Source organism: Perognathus longimembris, chromosome 19 (assembly GCF_023159225.1).
Source record: "Perognathus longimembris pacificus isolate PPM17 chromosome 19, ASM2315922v1, whole genome shotgun sequence".
NCBI classification, from domain to species: Eukaryota; Metazoa; Chordata; class Mammalia; order Rodentia; family Heteromyidae; genus Perognathus; species Perognathus longimembris.
In genome coordinates this window covers 19,422,016-19,443,561 of record NC_063179.1, presented here as the reverse complement: position 1 = coordinate 19,443,561, position 21,546 = coordinate 19,422,016, and the positions used below count along the sequence as shown (strand labels likewise).

General features: G+C 40.2%; 1 protein-coding gene and 1 long non-coding RNA gene across 4 annotated transcripts in view; one reads left to right on the top strand and one right to left on the bottom strand.

Moving 5' to 3' along the window:
- The window catches only part of Prlr (prolactin receptor), a 70,270-nt gene that overhangs the window by 15,809 nt on the left and 32,915 nt on the right, over positions 1–21,546 (top strand). For 2 of the 3 annotated variants that reach the window (XM_048368362.1, XM_048368363.1), the window contains one exon: positions 7,141–7,200. The gene's annotated coding sequence lies outside the window, so the exon portion shown is untranslated. Of the gene's footprint in view, positions 1–2,031; positions 2,206–7,140; positions 7,201–21,546 lie in introns of those variants that run through there. The other variant, XM_048368364.1, reaches the window with a different exon arrangement.
- Positions 182–20,988, bottom strand: LOC125367684. Its single transcript, XR_007214124.1, has 3 exons — positions 20,978–20,988; positions 8,188–8,194; positions 182–1,221 (listed from the first exon to the last, which is right to left on the bottom strand). It is a non-coding gene; the product is annotated as an uncharacterized LOC125367684 (long non-coding RNA).

The following is a 21,546-nucleotide window of genomic DNA, read 5'->3' as shown; positions in this document are numbered from 1 at the left end:
GTGTGGAAGAGCATTTGCTCTACCACTGAGTTGCACCCCTAACCTCTGAGAATTACTATTTGTTAAAAAAAATCTTGGGTGAACAAATGCAGCAGTAGTACTCACTAAACACTATGTTGAAAATGAACTATACCATTTGTGGATGGGAAGGGGAGGGAAAAACTGGGAGAGTGAAGGAAGGGATGACCTTGTCCAAAAAGAAATGTACTCTTTACCTGACTTACATAACTTAATCTCTCTGTGCATCACCTTTATAATAACAAAAACATTTTTTAAAAAGAAGGAAATTAAATGCCAATTATGGAAAACTTTCCAAATATCATTTCAACTCAACCCCTTCTAAGGTAAAACTATTGTTTACCAAATCCAGCCAGCATCAAAGACAACTTAAGAGATAACAAAAAGAAAATCTTCAAGTATTCTATTCCTTTTATCCCTTAGGGGTGGTTTCCTGAGGCTAGTTTCCCACCCATATTAAATTAGCTGTGGGTCTCTAATTAGTAATTGCCTCTAATTGTCTCTTAGGTGTATTTATACCCAGAGCCTCTGAGCTAAGAACAAAGGGTGGACTGCTGCTAGTCACCTCATTGTTTATTTCTATGTCAAACTCATAGTCTCTCTGGTCAAGATGATCCTTGTCCAGTTATCTTCAGTTCACATTTACATTCATGTTACAGTGTTCCGCTGGACTGGAACAACCCCTCATCGCCACCACTCACTTTCAGGTGATCTTGCTAAGATGAGCTCTTGCTTATAAAATCAGCTCAAAAGTCTGACATTCTCTGTGAAGCAAGGCTCCCTGGACTTTGTTTCTCCTTATGACGGCAGTAATAGATCTTATTTACTTTACATGCATTCCCCAAAGAATTTGAAATAACCAGTTTCCAATATGGCTCTGTTAAACAGTGAACTTGAACTTGGGCAGATTATGACAATAACAAAACTTCTAACCTTTCCATGTTTCCCTTCCATGTACCATCTCTAATTAAAGGAATTAACCCTCAGAGAACACCAACTGATGAAACTAGAAACTTGAAAAACAAACTACTGATCTATTGATTAATAGGACTTGAATTTCAATTTGATGGCCCAAATGTGGTTTTAACTCTGGCTTCCTGAGGAGTTTCTATCCTGAATGTTTTTCTAGTATGAGGGAGATGTCAAATTCAGTATGGCAGTACACTCCTGTAATCCCAGTACTCAAACTGAAATGGGAGGACTCTGTAGCGAGGAAAAAAGGGTGGGAAAGAAATATGCTTGGCATGGTTCCTATGTCTATAATTCAAGCAGTTACAAAGCTAGGAGGGTTGTGAGTTCAAGGCCAGCCTGGGCTAAATTCCAAGACCTTGCCTCAAAAAAAAAAAAAAAAAGCAAAGTAGGATATTAGAAATGCCAAATGCAGAAGCTTAGAATGGATGCCAGTAGCTAAAGAAGAGCCTTGAATATTGCCTGGCAGATTATTTCAGAAATATCTAAACTCTGGAACAGAGGTTTTAACTACAGATTAAATTGTAAGTCTCTTAGAATCCCAACAGCTCTGAATAAAAAAGTCCCCTTACTGGTCTTGAAGCATCAATCCAGCTCAATAATTCTCTAAGATTCGATATGACCTCATCATAAACATCCATAATGACAAGGAACATACTTCTTATCAGAGCGGCCCACTTCATCTTTGGCAATAATAATCTTTGAAGAGTCATTATGCCTTATAGAATGATCTTTGTGTTCTGGCTCTACCCATTAATGGGCAAGCTATGTGTCCAGTGAAGCCTATTAGCCTTTAGTTAACCCAAACCGAGTTTGAGGTTACAATAGATTGAATATGTCCCTGGAAGCTCATATGTTGTGACTTAATTCACAATGTATCTGTTTTGGAGAATAGGAGGTGTAGTCTAATAAGAAATAATTAGGCTTTGAGAGTTCTGCCCTCACAGATGAATTACCATTATCCCAGAAGTGAAGTGTTAGTTGTAAAAGTAAGTTCTTCCCCCTTTCTCTCTTGTTTTCTCTAGCTTGCAACTTCTTTTGCCCTTTCTCATTCTCTCTCTCTCTCTCAACATATATACCCCCACACAAACACAGTTGCACACAAACACATAGACACACAGATATGCTATCTTATACTTCTTCTTTCTACCATATATGATTCCAGAAGAAAATCCTTGCCAGGGACAGGACACTCACCCTTGAACTTGCCAGTTTCCAGTACTGTAAAAATTAGCCATCTATTCTTTATAAATCATCCAGTGTGTAGTATTTTATTATAGCAACACAAAACAGGCTACCACAGAGAGTCTATCTTCTTGTGCTTTTGTATACATTTTTCTCAATGTTCTCAGCTAATCAGAATAATTCAGAAGCTCCTGAGACGTAACAAACTTATTACTCCCACTCTCAACTTCTCCTTGCTTTGTTTTTGCTGTCTTGTCACTACAGATATCAAAGAAGTGTACTTTAAAAAAAAATAGAAGAATTTGATTCGAGCCCTGACCTGACCAATTTCCACTTCAGTAATGTCATAACCCCTATCATTGACTCAACAGACATCATTCCAGACTACATGGGACTATTTACTATAGACTACAGTGTAGCTGAATAGACATGTGAATGAACTAAGGAATGAGTGAGCAACTAGGATTCACTTGCCATGATAACTTTTATTTGTTTTTGTTGCCAGTCCTGGGGCGTGGACTCAGGGCCTGAGCACTGTCCCTGGCTTCTTTTTGCTCAAGGCTAGCACTCTACCTCTGGAGCCACAGCACCACTTCCAGCTTTTTTCTTTAAATGTGGTGCTGAGGAATCGAACCCAAGGCTTCATGTATATGAGGCAAGCACTTTACCACTAGGCCATATTCCCAGCCCCACCATAACTTTTAGAAGGTTCCATCCAAATGCTATTTTTAGATCATTATAACTAGCTTTCTAGCAAGGAGCTTGGTTCTTAAAATGTACTTTTAAAAATTAGATGAAACGATGCATTAATTACTGTACTTTAGAGACAGTATCTTGTGGTCAATATATATTATTTTCACTCTGTTTTAGTCATTTTTAAAAATAAGATTATAGTGATGCCATCGGTACTTACTAATCTAATAACCACTTAGTAATCTACTTGTAAAAGGAATGCTGAAGTTGCAAAGGTAATTACTGCTTTTTGTCAGTTTTCTATCCTGTGCCTTTAACTGGACCATCCACCCCTTATACTTGGTACCCAGGAAGGCACAAATAAAACCCTGGATACCTTTACTTTCTCCTCTGGGATGTGTTTACCCAGTCCCTGACCTTTGGATGCTGTTTCCTATTCCTAGTTAGCACTTTCCTATTGGACTTAACATCTGAACTCATTTTACCCTATTTGATCCTGGGTGCTCTTTCTAGCTCCTTCTCTTTCGATACCAATCCCAGACTTTGGAATTTCCCTTTGGTCCCTTCAACTCTCAGCAGTTCCATTCTGAAACACAAGCAAGTTGTTGAGTTTGCTTCTATGTTATAAGGGGTCACTCTTCTTATATTGTAATTGAAGTGTTCTAAATAGTGTTGTTGTTGTTTTTTTTTTTTTTTTTTTTTTTTTTTTTGGCCAGTCCTGGGCCTTGGACTCAGGGCCTGAGCACTGTCCCTGGCTTCTTCCCGCTCAAGGCTAGCACTCTGCCACTTGAGCCACAGCGCCGCTTCTGGCCGTTTTCTGTATATGTGGTGCTGGGGAATCGAACCTAGGGCCTCGTGTATCCGAGGCAGGCACTCTTGCCACTAGGCTATATCCCCAGCCCTAGTGTTGTTGTTTTGATATCTGGGTTAGGAAAAGACTTAGGAACTTCTTGTTTCTGTGTTTAGAAAAAAAACAGAATTTCATCAAGTGTTGTCTTTCATTACTATTATTCTTTGATTTGTGTGATAACTAAATGGATGTTCCACCTTCTTCCTTTCCATCTCTTGCATCAGACCTCCAGGCTAATGGTGTTCAGATTCTGCCTGCCCAAGAGTGATCCCCAAGTATTTCATGGGAGGCAGTGCTCTTTTCCCTTGTAGGACTGTGCTAAACATTTCTGCATGGCCATAGGTGATCTATATCTGTTGCCAGAATGCTTGGAAGCTCCGATCTGTTTTTCTGAGTAGATCTGAAAATTTATCAAGGGTGAAAATGAAACTTGAACTAGTATCAGTAAACAAGAAAGAGCAATGGTAAATGTATCACTTAGAACTGTATCCACAGTTCTGACTGAATAAAAACTATGTGCTCCATTATGAGGCCTGCCTGGCCTTGTTGTAGATTTCCATTATATTGCCCTTTTTTCTAAATTGTTATATTTCATCTTCTAATCAATGCCACCCAGGATGTGAGTTCCTGTGAAGCAAAGGCCTAATATTTTTGTATTCACCACTCTATTCTCTATGCCCAAAATAGTACCTGGCAAATAACAGCCACCAATTAAAAATGGGTAGATAGACAGATGCATGAGTGGACAAATGGGTACATGGTTGGATGGATGAGTAGTTGGATGGATGAGAGAAGCCAGACAGAGTTGTGACTGTGCCATTGCCTTATCATCAAAGAGATCTTTGTTCAGGTTTCTCACTCTATCACTTTCCAGTTATAAGACTTCTCTGAATGTCAGTTTCTTCTTTTTGCCAGAAGCTATGTCTTCCCATTCTGTATTGGAATATACCATTGTTTCAAAGTGTATACAACATATTATATCTTTCTAGCCTATCCAGAGCAATCACAAGCAATTCTATACTTATTTAAGAGCTATCTCAATAAGTATCAGGTAGAAAAAGAATAGTGTACTCAGCAAGGAGGGGTTGTCTTTTTGTTATTTTATTAGTATCAATTAGATATATAAAGGGATTTCATTTTTTATATGCCAATTTATGTATACAATGCATCAGAATCACTCCTCAATCATTTTCTCTCCTATCCTTGCCTTTTCCCAGACCAGTCTCAGCAGGTTTTCTTGTTTTATTTTTACTACACACCTGTGGATAGGGTTGAGAGAATAAGGGAATTTGTCTCCACTCTTCTACATAAAGAAGAGTGGAAAAGTGAATTTTACCAGAGATCAGAGATAACTGGGGATATGAAAGCAGGCAGAAGACACACAGCTGCTGCTAGAATCAAGTCACAAGTAGCCAAATAAGAGAGGAAGAGATGTCCGATATGCTTGTCTCCCATCCTCTACCTGCTATGGGGAGATCTCCATTTGAAGACAAAGACAAAGGAGACACTGGAGTCAGATCCACAAAATAAAACCAGATTAACAATAGGTATGACAGGAACAGGGCAGAAAATGGCCAGGGCTGAGTGGTATGTTGGACATTTAAATCATGTTTAAGAAATAATAGGTGAGTGAGTGATGTGAGTCGGAGGACTAGCACTCACTAGGCATGTTCACTGAGTGCAGAAAACTCGATTGCCTTTCTGACCTCCTTTGGCAAAGCCCTTTCATTTCTGTCTAGTGTTCCATGCAGCTCTTGTCCTGTGCCTCCTTCTTAGCCTCTGCTAAACCCTCAAAGTCCTCACCATGCACATAAAAAAGAGTGGCTGTCTATGAGAGGATATCACAGAGAGAAACGGAGCTAGTTCTGAGCAAAGCTAGAACATTATTAGAGAGTTGAAGTAATTCCAAGAATCTGAAATGTAATCTAGAATATTCAGTTCTTTAAATGAAAATTTTAGTGTCACTACACCCTCTGGAGAGAAAAAAAATAATGGTAGATTCTAGGAATTCTGCCCCAGGCATCTGTTTCACGAGCTCACACTTCACCTGACACCTTATTACCAAATGCCTATGGCTGACCATCTTTATACTCAAATGGCCCTTATCACTTAGTAAGCTTTGATTGCAAAGACATCTGGTCTCCCAATTCATTATGCTACAGCATCGACCAACATTGACAAACTGATTTGACAAACTGATAAGTGATGGTGAGCAGTCTCAGTGCTAGGAAGCTCTAGTAGCCAGGACATCACAGTTTCCTGCCAGTCACCTCCTCTGTCAGCTGAGTCGCATGAGAACATTCAAGGCTTTCTCAAGAGATAAATTCTCTGGGTGCTGCAGTTTGAAGACTTGGAAATGACTTCAAAGCCATATTCAGACAGCTTCTCCATTGAAATGATTAGGCGCTGAATTAGGAATTGTTGTCCATACATAAAAGACAGTTTTAGCCATATGGATCTGTTTTGCACTCAAGTCATGAAATCCTGTGTTTGAATGCAGATACATAACTCCAACAGTTATTCCTCATTCCCCATGAGTCTAGGCTTCTCGGGTTAGTGTTTTGGGCTTTTATATTTCATGTGAAATAGAAAAATGAAATATAGAATAAAAATAAATATAAAAAATAAAATGAAATACAAAATAAATATAAAATGAAAATAAAAAATAAAAATGAAATATAAAAGCCCAAAAAGTACTTACAGAAACAAGGTGAGAGCTGGCTTGCTGCTAGGTGTCCCATGTGAGGTACCACTCGCCAGTGAACAACATTTTCTCAGGAAGTCATTCACATTTCAAAAGCACTCTCCTGACAATGCATCTATGAATCATTGGAAAAAATCATACCGTTGCACTTTACCTGAGAGTAACCAAATTCCCAATTCAGTTGTAGCTATGTCAAGATTCATCAATAAATATCATCCAAGCCTCCAGGATTAAATTCTATACAGTCTTAATCCCAAGACACATGACTGTCGAACTTGAGGAAAATCTATAGATCCAACAATACTGGAACAATATTAGCTGTCTGGTTTTAGTTGTTCTGTGCTTAGGAAAATAAGCTGAAATCATTAGGGATAAAAGAGATGTCACAACTGTGACATATTCTCAGATGATTTGGAAAGAATACAAAAATGTCTGCATAAGTAAGAAAGAGGATGCTAAATCAAGTGTGGTGAAAATATCAACCATAAGGATATCTAGGTTTTGGGTTTTTTGTTTTTTTTACTAGTTTTACAAAGTTTTCCAGTTGTTACTACTTCACAAAGAAATCGCCAAAAACACGTTCTAGAAAACAAGAGCCGCAGCATGCCTTTCACGGACGTGATGGTGTTCAGCCACTCTAAGTGATACACAGGGACCCAGAAACAGCATCTCCCAATTTGTCCTGTTTGAGCTAAAAGCTTTTCTTTTTCTTTTCTTTCAGTCTAATTTCTTCTGTTCATGGAAGCAAGCACTAAGGATGCTTTGTACTTGAACTCTGAAGGTAAGTAGCACTTGATCCCCAAACCACTCAGCCACATCTTCCTACTGTCCATCTTATCCAAACCAAGGCATAAACTCAGCTTCCTACATCACCGAGAAGGCCATCTCAACCCCTTCGTTGTCCACACAAGCATCCTCAGGTCCTTAACCAACCAGTCCTCCTCACCACAGCCCCGCTAGCCCTTAACCAACCAGTCCTCCCCACCGCTAGCCTGGCTCCGGAGACCTGGTGTCCATCCCTTTCTCTCTGTCTCTCAAGCAAAACCCAAAGCCATGACTCATTGATTTCTCCTAGTCACATAATTAGATGATGTTTATTTTCTGCGTATGGCTTCTGAACTTGAAAGAATTCTGACAATGACTGCATTATTTTCATAATCAGAAAGATAAGGATTGTGTTTACTTGTAATGTTCCTAAATGTAAATTCTGTCACAGCTAAAAACCACTACCACAAGCCTGTAGAGGAAATTGATACATGACAGTCTTCGAATCCTCCCCACTAACCAGCAACAATAAAACCCTAAAGAGCCAGAACTGACTGAAAATAAGAGGTCATCAAGTGTCAGGACTCCATTTTGCAAATAGTAAAACCAAGAGCCACGGTCTGCCTCTGTGACTGTAAGATATAAAGATGGGTTTGGAAGCCCTCAAAGTCAATATAGTGTGTAACCTTAAGCAGGCACTCCCTCTCAAAGGCAGTGAAGAACCATAAAGAGAGGACTCTGATTAGATTATTGGTCAAAGAGAATTCTAGGTAAAATGATCCAAACATTTCTTTACCAGGCTTCTAATAATGAAAAAGTGACAGCCTTTTGAGAGCCATCTGCCACTTAAATGTCAAGTCTGCCCTTTCCCTCTGAGCCAGTTTCTGAAGCACTGCTGAGTTGTTCTGGATCAAGTCATTCTCAGTTATGGGAAGTGTTCCATGTGTTATTGGATCCTTACAATATCTCTACCCCTGGCACCCACTAAATCCCAATAGCACACCTCAATTCTACCTTTAAAACCAACAATATCCAGCCATTGTCTAAGATTCTCTAACGGCTCCAAATCCTCCACTTTGAATAGTGTAAACAATATCTCCAGATATTGCTCACGGCCTCTTAGGTGGGGATAAAACACCTCAATCAAAAACCATTTCACTGCAAATCAAAACAAGATTGTGATTCCATCTCACCCCAGTAAGAATGTCCTATATCAAGAAAACCAGGGCTGGGGATATGGCCTAGTGGCGAGAGAGCTTGCCTCGTATACATGAGGCCCTGGGTTCGATTCCCCAGCACCACATATACAGGAAACGGCCAGAAGTGGCGCTGTGGCTCAAGTGGCAGAGTGCTAGCCTTGAGCAAAAAGGAAGCCAGGGACAGTGCTCAGGCCCTGAGTCCAAGGCCCAGGACTGGCCAAAAAAAAAGAAAACCAACAATAACAATTGTTGGAGGGGATGTGGCCAAAAGGGAACCCTACTTCATTGTTGGTGGAAATGTAAACTGGTTCAGCCACTCTGGCAAGTGGTATGGAGATTCCTCAGAAGGCTAAACATAGAGCTCCCCTATGACCCAGCAGCCCCACTTTTGGGTATCTATCCAAAAGACCACAAACAAAATCACACTAAAACCACCAGCACAACAATGTTCATCGCAGCACAATTTGTCATAGCTAGAATCTGGAACCAACCCAGATGCCCCTCAGTAGATGAATGGATCAGGAAAATGTGGTACATATACACAATGGAATTTTATGCCTCTAGCAGAAAGAATGACATTGCCCCATTCGTAAGGAAATGGAAGGACTTGGAAAAAATTATACTAAGTGAAGTGAGCCAGACCCAAAGAAACATGGACTCTATGGTCTCCCTTATAGGGAATAATTAGCACAGGTTTAGGCAAGTCACAGCAGAGGATCACAAGAGCCCAATAGCTATACCCTTATGAACACATAAGATGATGCTGAGTGAAATGAACTCCATGTTATGGAAACGATTGTTATATCACTGTTGTAACTACTTTCAACGTGCTATGTGTAACTGTAGCTTCTATTATTGATAATCTTCTTGTATCCCCTTCCTGTGGTTGTACCTACACTATCTCTGTATCTTATCTGAGTATGTTGGAAACCGTGTATACTGATATTAGAACTAGGAAATTGAAAGGGAATACCAAAATCGAGAGACACAGGGTAAAAAAAGACAAACAACTACAAAAGCAATGCTTGCAAAACTGTTTGATGTAAATGAACTAAACAACTCATGGGAGGAAAGGGAAAGGGGGAGGGGGAAGCGGGGAATGAGGGAGGAGGTAACAAACAGTACAAGAAATGTATACAATGCCTAGCATATGAAACTGTAACCTCTCTGTACATCAGTTTGATAATAAAAAATTTGGGGGAAAAAACCATTTCACTAAATGAGTTTGAGTCCCAGAGGACCTTTTTTTTGGGGGGGGGGAGGTTGGGGGGTTGTCATGGAAGTGGACTAAAATTGAAAGTATTCATAGCGAATATTATCAAATATCTAAATTGAAAGGATGTCATAAATCATCCAAATACTGTGAGTATTAATAGGACCTCGTGGCCCAAAATCTCTGCCCTGGAGAATGTGGGAACATCAGAACTACTGGATCAACTTTGCCATATTTTGTTGCACTTCTCTCTTCCGAGCTTCTGTTCATTGGTGCCAAATGCTCTGTGTTGCTTACTGAGGGAAAGACACATGAGAACAAAAAGGGATATGCTGAGAACTCTGAGAGTCCTTCCTTCCTCAAGGAAGCTGAAGAGGTCCAGAAAGCACTGTATAGTCTGAACTGCACTGCAAAGTGCTGGTGATATTTGCCTTCTCTCTTTCACTTCTGTAAGTACTTCTGCTCTGGCTACATACTTGTGCCAAAGATCTCCAATCTTCTTTATAAAATGTGTCATTTTAAAACACAAAGACATTTATTCTCAGCAGTACCTTAACGAGAAGTCTTTTCCCCACTTCCCAAATGGCCATTTTTCACTACCCAACAGGTTAAGGGTCGGCAGCAAGTTTCCCTGTGCTAGCAAGTGAGGAACCAAGGCCTGAGGAGTGAATTGCAAAACATGAGACTGGTCTGTGCTCTTCCTGCCCATCTCCCAGTACTCCTCCATGGCATCCACCCATTATCCTCCACCCTTTAGTCAACCTGCCATTCAGCTTGCCAAGATGTTTCTGATGCCAATGGGTATCTGTGACTCCCACCCCCGCCCAAAAAAAAACCCTACAGGCAGGAACTTGAATGCAGTTATAAGACCAGCCAAGAGGCAGAAACACAGACCAGTTTCAGGGTAAAGAGAACATTCAAAAACCACCGTTCATCCAGTAATGTTGTGCAAAGAAAACTCCCCTAAAAGGAGGTTTAGCATTAAGAGTAGAATTGCAATTCCTACCCAAGACTCTGTCCATCGTGTGGCCTGTACGCTGGTTTCTGCCCTTTGACTTAAATGCTAACTTTCCAATCTTGTCCTGCTGATAAAGAACACTCTCCAACAGTCTCTCCCTGGTATTTCCTCTCCAGAGCAAAACACTGTACACCTGGCACCCCAGATTCTTTTGCAAGAGTTCTGGCATTCTCTGGGCTCTTCCCATTCCAGCTTTCCACCTCTTGTTCTTTCCCAGGCTTCCATCCACAAACTTCTAACCTACTTCTCCTCAGAATGCAGGAGATGGAAGGAGCTTAGAAGCAGCCCAGAGCACAGGGGAGGATATGATGTCCATTTGGGTGTGCTTTGAAGTAAATGTAAAGCTTTTGGCCCATGATCTTTTCACCCACAGTACTTGTCTGCGAGAGTCCCACAGTTTCTATCTTCTGAGTCTAAGCTTTGCCATGGTACAGTATTTGTCAAGACTTGCATACTGGGCTGAGGATGTAGCAGATTGGTAGAGAACTTTCATAGCATGCATGAAGCCTTGGGTTCTGCCCCACACCCAAACACCACAGAGATTGAGAGAGAGAGAGAGAGAGAGAGAGAGAGAGAGAGAGAGAGAGAGAGAAATTCACTCCCTCAGCCACATAAAATAAATTTCTAATGTTACAAAAACTATGTTAAGTACATTTCAAATGCCCAAAAGCTCCACTGGTTAGTGACCAATTTATTAGAGAGGGTCAATCTAGAACAATCCCATCATCACAGTAAGTTCTATTGGACTGAGCTGGTCCTGACAATGGGAAGTTCTGGCAAATAAGAAACAAACCAACATTACAGGCTGCGTGGGGAGGAGGGAGCAGAATTCCAAAGGGAAGGTAAAAGGGGATCAGAAGCAAGTCACATGCTTCACCAGGTGCCCCACCCTGAGCAAATGTGAGCCCTTCCCACTACCTAGCGCCTGAAGATGGAGGGCCAATGCCAGGACTCATTTTCCCCATCGTCTAGCCTCTGGCTTTGTGGGCTCATAATGAAGCAAGAGACCAACTCCTGAATAATGAAACAAGAAAGAACCCCAAGCATCATTCACACACAGAAGCCAGTGGGCTCCCAGAAAAGGGAAACAACCCCTATGAGGGCCCAATCCAAGAGTCTACTTAGAGGGCTTGGCATGGTGGCTCACATCTATAGTCCTAGCTTCTGGGAAGGCAGAGATAGGAGGATTGCAGTCCAAGGAACAGCCCGGGGGGGGGGGGGGGAGGGCGCGGGGCCGGGGCAGGGAATCACAAAACCTCACCTGAAAAAAGAGTACTAGATTTTTTAAATTGATTTATTTATTGTCAAAGTGATGTACAGTTTCACATGTAAGGCAGTGAGTACATTTCTCATCAAACATGTTACCTCATCCTACCTTCTCTCCTACCTTCTCCTTCCCCAATTTTCTCTCTCCTCCCTCCACCCCCTGAGTTGTACAGTTGGTTTATGGGCATATAGTTTTATAAGTATTGCTGTAGCATTGGTTCAACTTTTAACCTTTGTCTCTCCATTTTGACGTTCCCCTTCCTTTCCCTCCTTCTGATAAACGTGTATACAATACCCAGGGTACCAAAATCAGTTACAGTGACATCAGAGGTAAAACCATTGGGAAGAAAGATAAAAGAAAATCACATCACTTTGGAAATCGATGAAAAGAAAACTTCCATCATTTAGAAAGTTTACATTCTTATCATCTGATCCACAAATCAAAAAAAGTCAAAAAGGTAAATTAAAATTTTTTACCTATCATTATTTGAGGACCACTAGTTTTCAGAAGTTAGGACTCTAAAAAAATCCAACCACCACTGAACCAAAAAAGTGTCTTAATTGAGCAGAATATTTTGTCATTAGCAGAAACTGCAAGAGAATAGAAGATCAAACAGAATTGTAGACATATAGCCAAAGTTTCAAGTGGAGTCTATTTGAGTTTGAGGAGTCTCAAAAGAGCTAAGAACTATTCACTCATTCAACTGATTCTCTCACTCCACTAATTCATTTGTTCTTTGAATAAAATGAATAAAACACAGGGCATTTTGTGTTCAAGAGGGAAATATTCATATGCAAAATAAAAATTGTAAAAAAAATCATATACTAAAACTAAAAAGATGAAAGAACTAGGGATGACTGTGGTCCAAGAGGTAGAACAGTTTCCTAGCAAGTGCAAGGCCCTGAGTTCAAAAGAGTGCTGCAGAGCAAGAGAAATAAAGAGAGGAAGAGAAAGAGAGTCTGAGTCCAATTGGATTTGGGACTTTTCTAATCAGAAACACTGAGTGTAAAAAGGAACATCTTCTCCAGCAGGAATGAAATCTCCATGAAGAGAGTTTTGAGAACTTTAGGGTTTCTTTTTTAAAAAAAATGTTTATTGTCAAACTGATGTATCAGAACGTCAGGGTTTCTAAGGCAATTACCATTCCTTACTTATGATAGTGAAGAAACAATTGTCACCACTTACTGATGACAGTGGTTTGTGCTTATGGAACACTGCATCCAAAGGAGCACTTTTGTAATAATCATTCATCTCATCCTCACATTAGCTGGCTGTGGGCAATAAGCCTTTCTCCACTTTACATAAGAAAAACATCCATGCTCAGAAGAGGCAGAGCTCTTCCAGTCAAAGTAGCTGGTGAAGACAGAAAAAGTGAAAGAAACCACCTATCTGTTCTGTCTACAGATCACATCCCTACAGATCATGATATAGACTCAACTCATATCCAGCCTCAAGCCAACAACAGAGCCTCAATGGCCTCGGGAGTTCTAACTTACTGATTATGTTTTCCTGTGCAATAAACAGAGAGAGATGTGAGTTCCTATCTCTCAAAGCAATCAGTCTGCAGTGGGAGGCACTTGGACACCATAGTGGACTTTCATTTTCTAGAAAAAGATCCAGAAATATGAATCAGCATTGTCCACTTAAAACTCTCAATAGTTTTTGGCCAAATGTTTATGACTTGGTCCCAAATTTAAAAGAACTTCTCACAATATGTAGCAGTCATTTACAGACTTCACTACATAGAAAATCAGATCCTATATTTTTCTTTCGCACACTATGCACATAAACAAGTATATGCAGAGTAATCATTGGGCCTTACTTCTCATAGGATTTTACGGTAAATCAGCCACTGTCCAGAAAACTGAAAAGAATATTTAAATAGAGGGGCTGGGAATATGGCCTAGTGGCAAGAGTGCTTGCCTCCTACACATGAAGCTCTCGGTTAGGTTCCCCAGCACCACATATATGGAAAACGACCAGAAGGGACGCTGTGGCTCAGGTGGCCGAGTGCTAGCCTTGAGCGGGAAGAAGCCAGGGACAGTGCTCAGGCCCTGAGTCCAAGGCCCAGGACTGGCCAAAAAAAAAAAAAGAATATTTAAATAGACTAAGCAATACTGAAGACAATGATAGAAATGATCACCTTTAATACTGTGAAGCAATAACTTCAGCAATATATTTTCCTTCCCTTTGCAGCAACATTCCATAACTTCACAGTGAACACATTTCCCTATATTTAAGCCACTAGACTTGAACATTAGACCACTGAGCAACCTCGGATAAAATTCTTCTAAGGAAAATGGCCCATGCTGGGCTGCTTTGCTCTGAGAGCTCTACTTGCTCCCAAGGCTGAAGAAACATAGACTCCGAGACTCCTTCCTGTGTCCTCCTGTAGCCCCATGACCCAAATAGGATGATTTGAGCTACAAGCCATAGCATGCCTGGCTAAAAGTAGATTAAGAACTGGGCATGGAACATTCACTTAAGAATCCCTAAGAAAACCATTTCCAGGTTTATTTCACAGCTCATGATTCTCCAAGAAGCCAGACTCTTTCCCAACAGTTCCCAGAAAAAAAAATTCCTGTCATGCCTTAGTGGCTAGAACTCAATAGAATGACTATTCCTGAACCATTCCTAAACAAAATGTGAATAAGATTACCATGATCATCTTAGACTGATACTTTCTTATCCTCTGGAGCCAGACAAAAATGGACCCTATCCAGAAACAAAGGTAGCAGTAACTCGTTGAGATGTAGCCAGGAGTGTCTACTTGACTCTGTGATGAGTGACAGGAAGATGTCAAAGAAGGACAATGGGCTCTCTACTTCTTGTCTCCAAGGTGGAGTCTCCAGGACTGGACTAAGTCATATCCTCCTGCTGTTTACTCCCTTGGCACCTACAGGACTAATTCTTACTACTTATGTTAAGGAACATTGCATTCTCAGGGCCTGTCCATGCCTGTTGCATCAATGGATGGATGGATGGATGGATGGATGGATGGATGGATATTCCAGCCACTATGTGGGTCATCCTTGCTGTTTTATGAAAGTATACTAAAAATGGCTAAATCTTGATCCCTCCCCTATGTCTTCTCTCCATTAGCCATCCCTAGGCCTGCACTTGGAAGGTTATTGCTGTCCTGCTAGACCCAGCCTCACTGGAGACCTTCCCATTACCTCTGTAATTGGACTGTAGTTTCTCTGTTAATAGACAGCTTCTAAAGAAAGCTGAGCAAAATGGATAAAAGGGGGAAAAGTGAATATATGCCAGTAGGAGAGACATACAATTATCTTGATAGATAAGTAACCCTGATGTTTTGAATGAAGAAGTGAGTTTGAAAGAACATCTTGTACATGAGTGGTAAAAAAAAAAAAAAATGAGTCGATCAGGTAGAGACAGGATGTGCTTGTACACAGTGAAGAAAATGGAGAGAAAAGAGGCACTTTGGGACCAGTCGTGGCATTTAGGAGGCTGATGCTCCAACTTTCTGCATCCTTGTTTTTTTTCTATGTTCTTCTCCTCTTTATCACCCTCCGAACTTCCAGTCCCCAGTTCCTCTTGCTTTGTGTAATAAGAACTCACAGAAAGCTGAGAGGTCAGAGAAAACCAGCTTCTCAGAGAGAATCCTACTGGACTCAGTTTCTAAGTTGACCCAACTCTTGTCTGAGATCTTAAGGGGAGGGTTGTTTTTCATTGTCTGTCATTTGTCAGACAGGGAATGGAAAGTAATGGGTATTTTAACTCAAACAGAAATAGGGAAGGAATTCAAAGCAAGTCTAAAAACAAAAAGCAGCCTGTGAGAAAAGAGCTGTTGAAATCATTTACCATAGATAGCCCGAGAGAGGGGTACAGGCTGACCTCCATACAATGATAACACATGCAAATTGTCTACTGGCCATCACTGGCCATATTGTTACAAACTTAGGACTAATTTCTGTGTTCTATCCTATACTTTTGTGCCACTAACCACAAAAGTTTTATTAGCATTTGCTTTTGTGATACTGGCATTTTTACTGGGACTTTTTTCTTCTCAGTTACAAAAGTAATCACTTTATTTTATTTGTGTATTTTAGTAATAGTTTGTTTTGTTATAAAAGTAATCATTTATTTTAGGACTATCGTTCCATGTACAACCACTACTATAATAGTACATGTGTATGGAAAGTCTGTCTTCAATATGCACATGCAAATGCTAGGATTAGCATAGAACACAGTATCTAATTCCAGCCTCCAATTCTTTTCATTTTTCTCCTATTAGTATATAATCAAAAATTTTTATCACATCATTTTCAGGACTAAATAATAATTTGTCGTAAGTCCATGCTATGATCTAATTAAATAATCCTTTATATACATAGACTGCCTTTTTATAGCAACACTTGAGAAAATCTCTTCATTCAGAACTGTTTCTATACACCTCTGCTCATTTGGCATAAATTTCTGGAAATATATATTCTGATTTAAAGTGTATCTAATATAGTCAGAAGACAAAGTGTTGGTTTCATCCAGCCTCTACCAGTCAAAAGCATTCACACACATACAATGATACCTTCTTAAAATCTCCCAGGGTTAAGAAAAAATGGAAAAATAATAATGTGAAAATACTATGAAAAGTAAACATTTTATTAAAACAAACATTTTCATTATTATAAGTTTTAAAACACCTAAGATAAAGAACGCAGTACTGCCTCAACCAGATAGTCCAATGATTAAGTCTTTTAAAATCCCCAAATCCTTTCCCACTACATATAGCTGACACACAGCACACTTCACTTATTCAGCACAATTATTCAGAACCATTATTGAGCACACACACAGAGTTATCAGTGAACTTACTAATTGGACAGTTATGAGATCAGGGAGGTACAGAGAGATAGATAAGCAAATTCATTGTCAATGCTACCACAGTAAGGTCAAGCTGTGTAGACAAGAAGATATCATACAGCTCTGGAAGGCCCAAGATTTTTCCCAGAAAAGGTAAAGCTAAGAGTTGAGGATGTGAAAGACACCATGCTTCCCTTGGGTCACCACAGGCCAGTCTTTATTGCTTCTGAAATTGTACAAAGACCTCACTTTTCCTAGCAGCTGTATTCCTGTATGAAAAGAGAACCATCTTTGTGGGACCAAGAATTTACCAAGTCACATGACAAAAACACTAAGTAACAGCTATGCTCCATGTTACTACTGTTTTTCTGGAAATCAGCCTGGCATAGTGATGAGTAAGACATAGAAGCTGGGGCTACAACAGAATATCTTGGGACCACAGAAGGATGTGAGAGAGGATGCAGCAACTCTTAGAGAAGGAGCTTCAGAGGGAAATACAGATGCCTAATGAGAAATTTTGCAAAGTATCTAATGAGCAATCAGTTATGGACAACTCCCCACTCTGTCTAACCACAAAATCCTTGCTCTTTTAAAATACATCAGCCATGGGATGGATGAAGGGGGAAAATGAAGCCTGTCTATTAGAGGTAGTCATGCTTGGGTACTCATCCATTGTGCAGGCACATAAGTACTGTGGTAAGATGAGAACACTTGTGTAAAGCTGCAATATGAAATTGAACATGATCTGCTATTCTTCCTGTATCAGTCCTCTGGGGGCCTTTGCATCTGACCCATACACCCAGACTCTCAAATAAAAGCTGAGGATTATAATGAGATTGTCCAGGCAGTTCAAATATGCATTCAAAAGTATGTAACAGAAACACAAGTAAGACTTAGCCCCTTGGCTGAGGCACTCCTATGAAAAGCATCCCAAGACATCTTTAAATTGCAAATAAATTTGGCTATTGGTAGAAATAAGAGAAATCACCCAAACAACGAAGTTATTTTCCAAATTATATTGGTTTTATAATATCAAAATCAATTTATTTCTCTAAAGTTGAGTTATAACACATGGGAATGCAACAACAAGATGTTTTCCAAGCCAAGAATGAAAAAAATCATTATGGATAAACTACCAAGAGTGTTTGCAGAGATAAGGAAAATTTGACTATCCTTTCAAGTATTGACTTCTCAATTTTTTCCCTCCTTTGTAGTTTCAAAGAGGGATGTCTAGAAGACGTGCCACTTATGATATGCCATCTAAACATGAAGTGATGTTACTATTCTAATGTAGAAAATAAGAAATGATTTAACAGGATCTGATAAACTGTTGTCATGATGGACAACTGTGTAAATGTTGGCACAAATCCTCTCTACGTTCATTGGCCTGGGAAGTCTCTTAGAATATTTAGAGTTAAGCCTCCTGCTTGTTGGTAATGCATGAGCATCATGGCAGATTTATTAAGAAAACAGATAAGAATCCTTTGATAGACAATACCACTTGTCTTTTAAGATGTTTGGCAAACGGTGTGTTTAAGTGCTAGACTGAAAGTATAGCATTTCTGCCCACTTTCAGAGTCAACAAGTCTTTCACGTGGCCCCATCTAATTACAAGAGAGTGCAGTGAACATAAATTGTGTGGACTGAATAAAAAGGATCTCCAAGTTCTTACAGCATTAGAAATTTTCCTACTCCCATGAATGAACGCCCGCAGTTCAAAGTGAAGCAAAAGAGAAAACAGGACTTGGAGAGAAAAAAAGCCTTTTGACAGGAATTGTTTCTTTTGAACTTAACAACTTTCTCAGATGTGTGCACAGCCCATCATCAATGCTCCTAAGATTCTCCCATCAGCACTTTTCCCAGGTATATGCTGGGTTAACAGGCTTCACCTCAAAACAAGCCTGATAGAAGGATCATTTCCTTCTTACAGGTGAGGACCCAAACACTCAAAGTCAGACAGTTACCAAATCTTATACGAAGTGAGAGAACTGTGGTCTTGATTTTCCCATGAGTATACATGAGAGGTTGGGTTAGAATATCAAAATCCATGACAGCTCAGGTCTCTTGTATAAAATGGCCTGGTATTTACATATGGCCTAGCCATAGAATACCTCAAGCCTTTTAGTTCCCCAAATACAAGAATTCTGTAAGTCCATAGACAAATAATAAAGCAACCATAAAGGAAGTGTGAGACAAGCAATAGTTAATTTTCTTAGTTTAATTGTAAAATTTCTCCTCATCTTCCAAGCTTGTTTCTAGATATTAAAATGTGCACAAATGGAGGCTGTTCTTTACACAATAGTGATTTATTTTCATGGAAAAATAAGGTTGTTCTGGGCTTATGTAAGCAGTGTATTCACACACACAGGGATCCATCTGAGGAATAATCTTGTTTAAACAGTCTGGCAAAGCATATGTCCCCCTCCTACTGCTCTTGCCCTGCATTAGTCAGTTTTGCCATAGAAACAAACAGTAAGATCTCAGTAGCTTACAACAGCAGTCACTGTTTACTCACTTCACATAAGGTCTTCAAGACAGTTACCCATTGACTGTGATGCTTTGGGGCCCCATTTGTCTTCTTATTTATTAATCTAAACCAAGGGCATAGCCACTATCTATGACATTTTGTGGAAGCTCAAAGCAAAGCTGAAGGCAAGTCATGCCCTCATGCGTAAGGTTTCTGATGGTGGACACACCAATAGCATCACAACCATTCCCTTGGCTAAGGCTTTTTGTATGGCCAAGTCCATTCATTGAGTTGGAATGTGATGTCTTTCAACAGGATGTGTGAATAAATCCTTTGATGATAATCCTATGGTCAAGGAAGGAGAAAATACTTGGGGACAATGTTTCATTAAGCCTACATCCAACTGCCTCCATTGAAGCCCTAAATGCAGCATTTGCTGTGGAGAGACAGCCATCCATGACATCTTCCTTCTCCCTTCTTTCAGCTCTAGCTGGGGCCTTTGAGCTCAGCTTGAATAAGGGTCCCTTAAGGATGCAGTAAAAATCCCACCTTCTAAGCCCCACCTGAAAAGATATTGACCTGCTGAATCTGAGGTGACAGTAGTACCCCAAACAATGTTGAGGAATATCCACCTGTGATGAGAGGCCACTCCTGCATTCCCACACACCCAATAGGAGAGATACTTCGGGGACAGTGGGGCTGCTGAATGAGGCCCTTATCAGGGAGATGGTGCCTGGGGCAATTCAGAGGATTCAGACCCTAAAGTCCTCTCAACTGCCCCACTCTCCATGGCCAGGTGGGACTGTGTACTCCCAGAACTCCCAGGAGGGAACGGTGATTGCTCTTGTGGAACTGCCTGAAGTATACAGTGTGGGGTTAACAACAAATATCCCATTTTTCGTCTCTATCCATATATCACTCCCTTGCTGTGTGACCTTTGACAATTCACAGAGTCTCTCAGCTGTAGCATGACAAAAATAATATAGCTACACTTTGAGATCACTGTGAGGGTTTAAGCAACTTAACACAGCAGCACTTGGAGTAGTGTGTCTGAAATAATAATTTGCTGATTTTTACCCACCACAATTGTGAGCTCACTGAAGGCTTTTGAGAGGATAGGGCTGTTGGTGTAAACCATTTACTCCTGGTGGTCTCAGTTTCCCCATCTTTGAAGTGGGAGAAATAACATGTTAATAATAACAATAATAGCTATCCTTCCTTCAGTCCAGAATGATAAGAAAAAAAATAATGGTAAGTGAAAATTGCAGTGAAAAAATAACCTTATGAATTGTACATCACCACTGAAAGAAAATTTTTTGTTTTTTTTTTTACATTGGATGTTGTTTATTTAATGCAGGACTTAAACCCAAATACTAGATTCACATTTCTGTTATACTGCCTGCTCTGTGCAATGTCATCAGAGCTGATCACTTCTCTGAGCCTCAGTTCCCTCATCTGTGAATAAGGAGTGGGGCCTCCTGAGGAAGACATTACATGCATTAGGTAGCAGTATGCTAATTAGTGTTTCTCAACCCTGACAACATGTCAGAATCATCTAGAGCCCATGGACACAAATGTCTATGTTCTAATTCTATGATGGCATCTATCAGTATCCATGGGAGACTGAGTTCAGGAGCCCATTTACATACCAACATCTGTGGCTGTTCAAGTCCCTTGTATAAAATGGAATGGTATTGATATATAACCTAACCATAGGATTTAGGCCATCACTAGACTACTTGTACTATCTAATATAATGTAAATGCCAAGCTGAAGTCACTATACTATATCAATTAGGGAATAACCAAAGGTCCATATTGATTCAAGTGGTGAATCTACAGATAAGGAGCTCAAGAGGCAATCATCATCAGAAGCTCTAGGAAGAGGGCATAGAAATGGGCACCTTAGAGAGGCTCCCTTCTAGTAATATGAAAGCTCAATGGAAAACCACTGACGCCAGAGGAGCAGCTCTGTGAGCTGCAAAGCATCACGTACAATCAAGGGTGCTATTTAATCATTGACTGGCCATCTCAGGAGATGCTGGTTCCTCTGGAAATCAGGCCAATGTAGATTTTTCCACCATCTGTCCAAAGTGTGCACTGGCCAGGGAGAATTGAAACTCAGCTCTTAGTCTTGCTTTAAGCCAAAAATACTGAGTACAAAAAACGAACTTCCCCTAGATAAAAGATGTTGCCAGGATACTGTGGTGAGTGAGCAGAATTGGTGTAAATGGATTTGGAAGAGATGCCTCCAACCCAGACAGAACTATTTAGAACTAGTTTTATTAAAAATGACTCCAGTGCAAAGGCACAGATATCACAGTGTAGTGATTTACCCCCAAATAGGTGAGAAGACAGATCTTTCTGTGGACGTC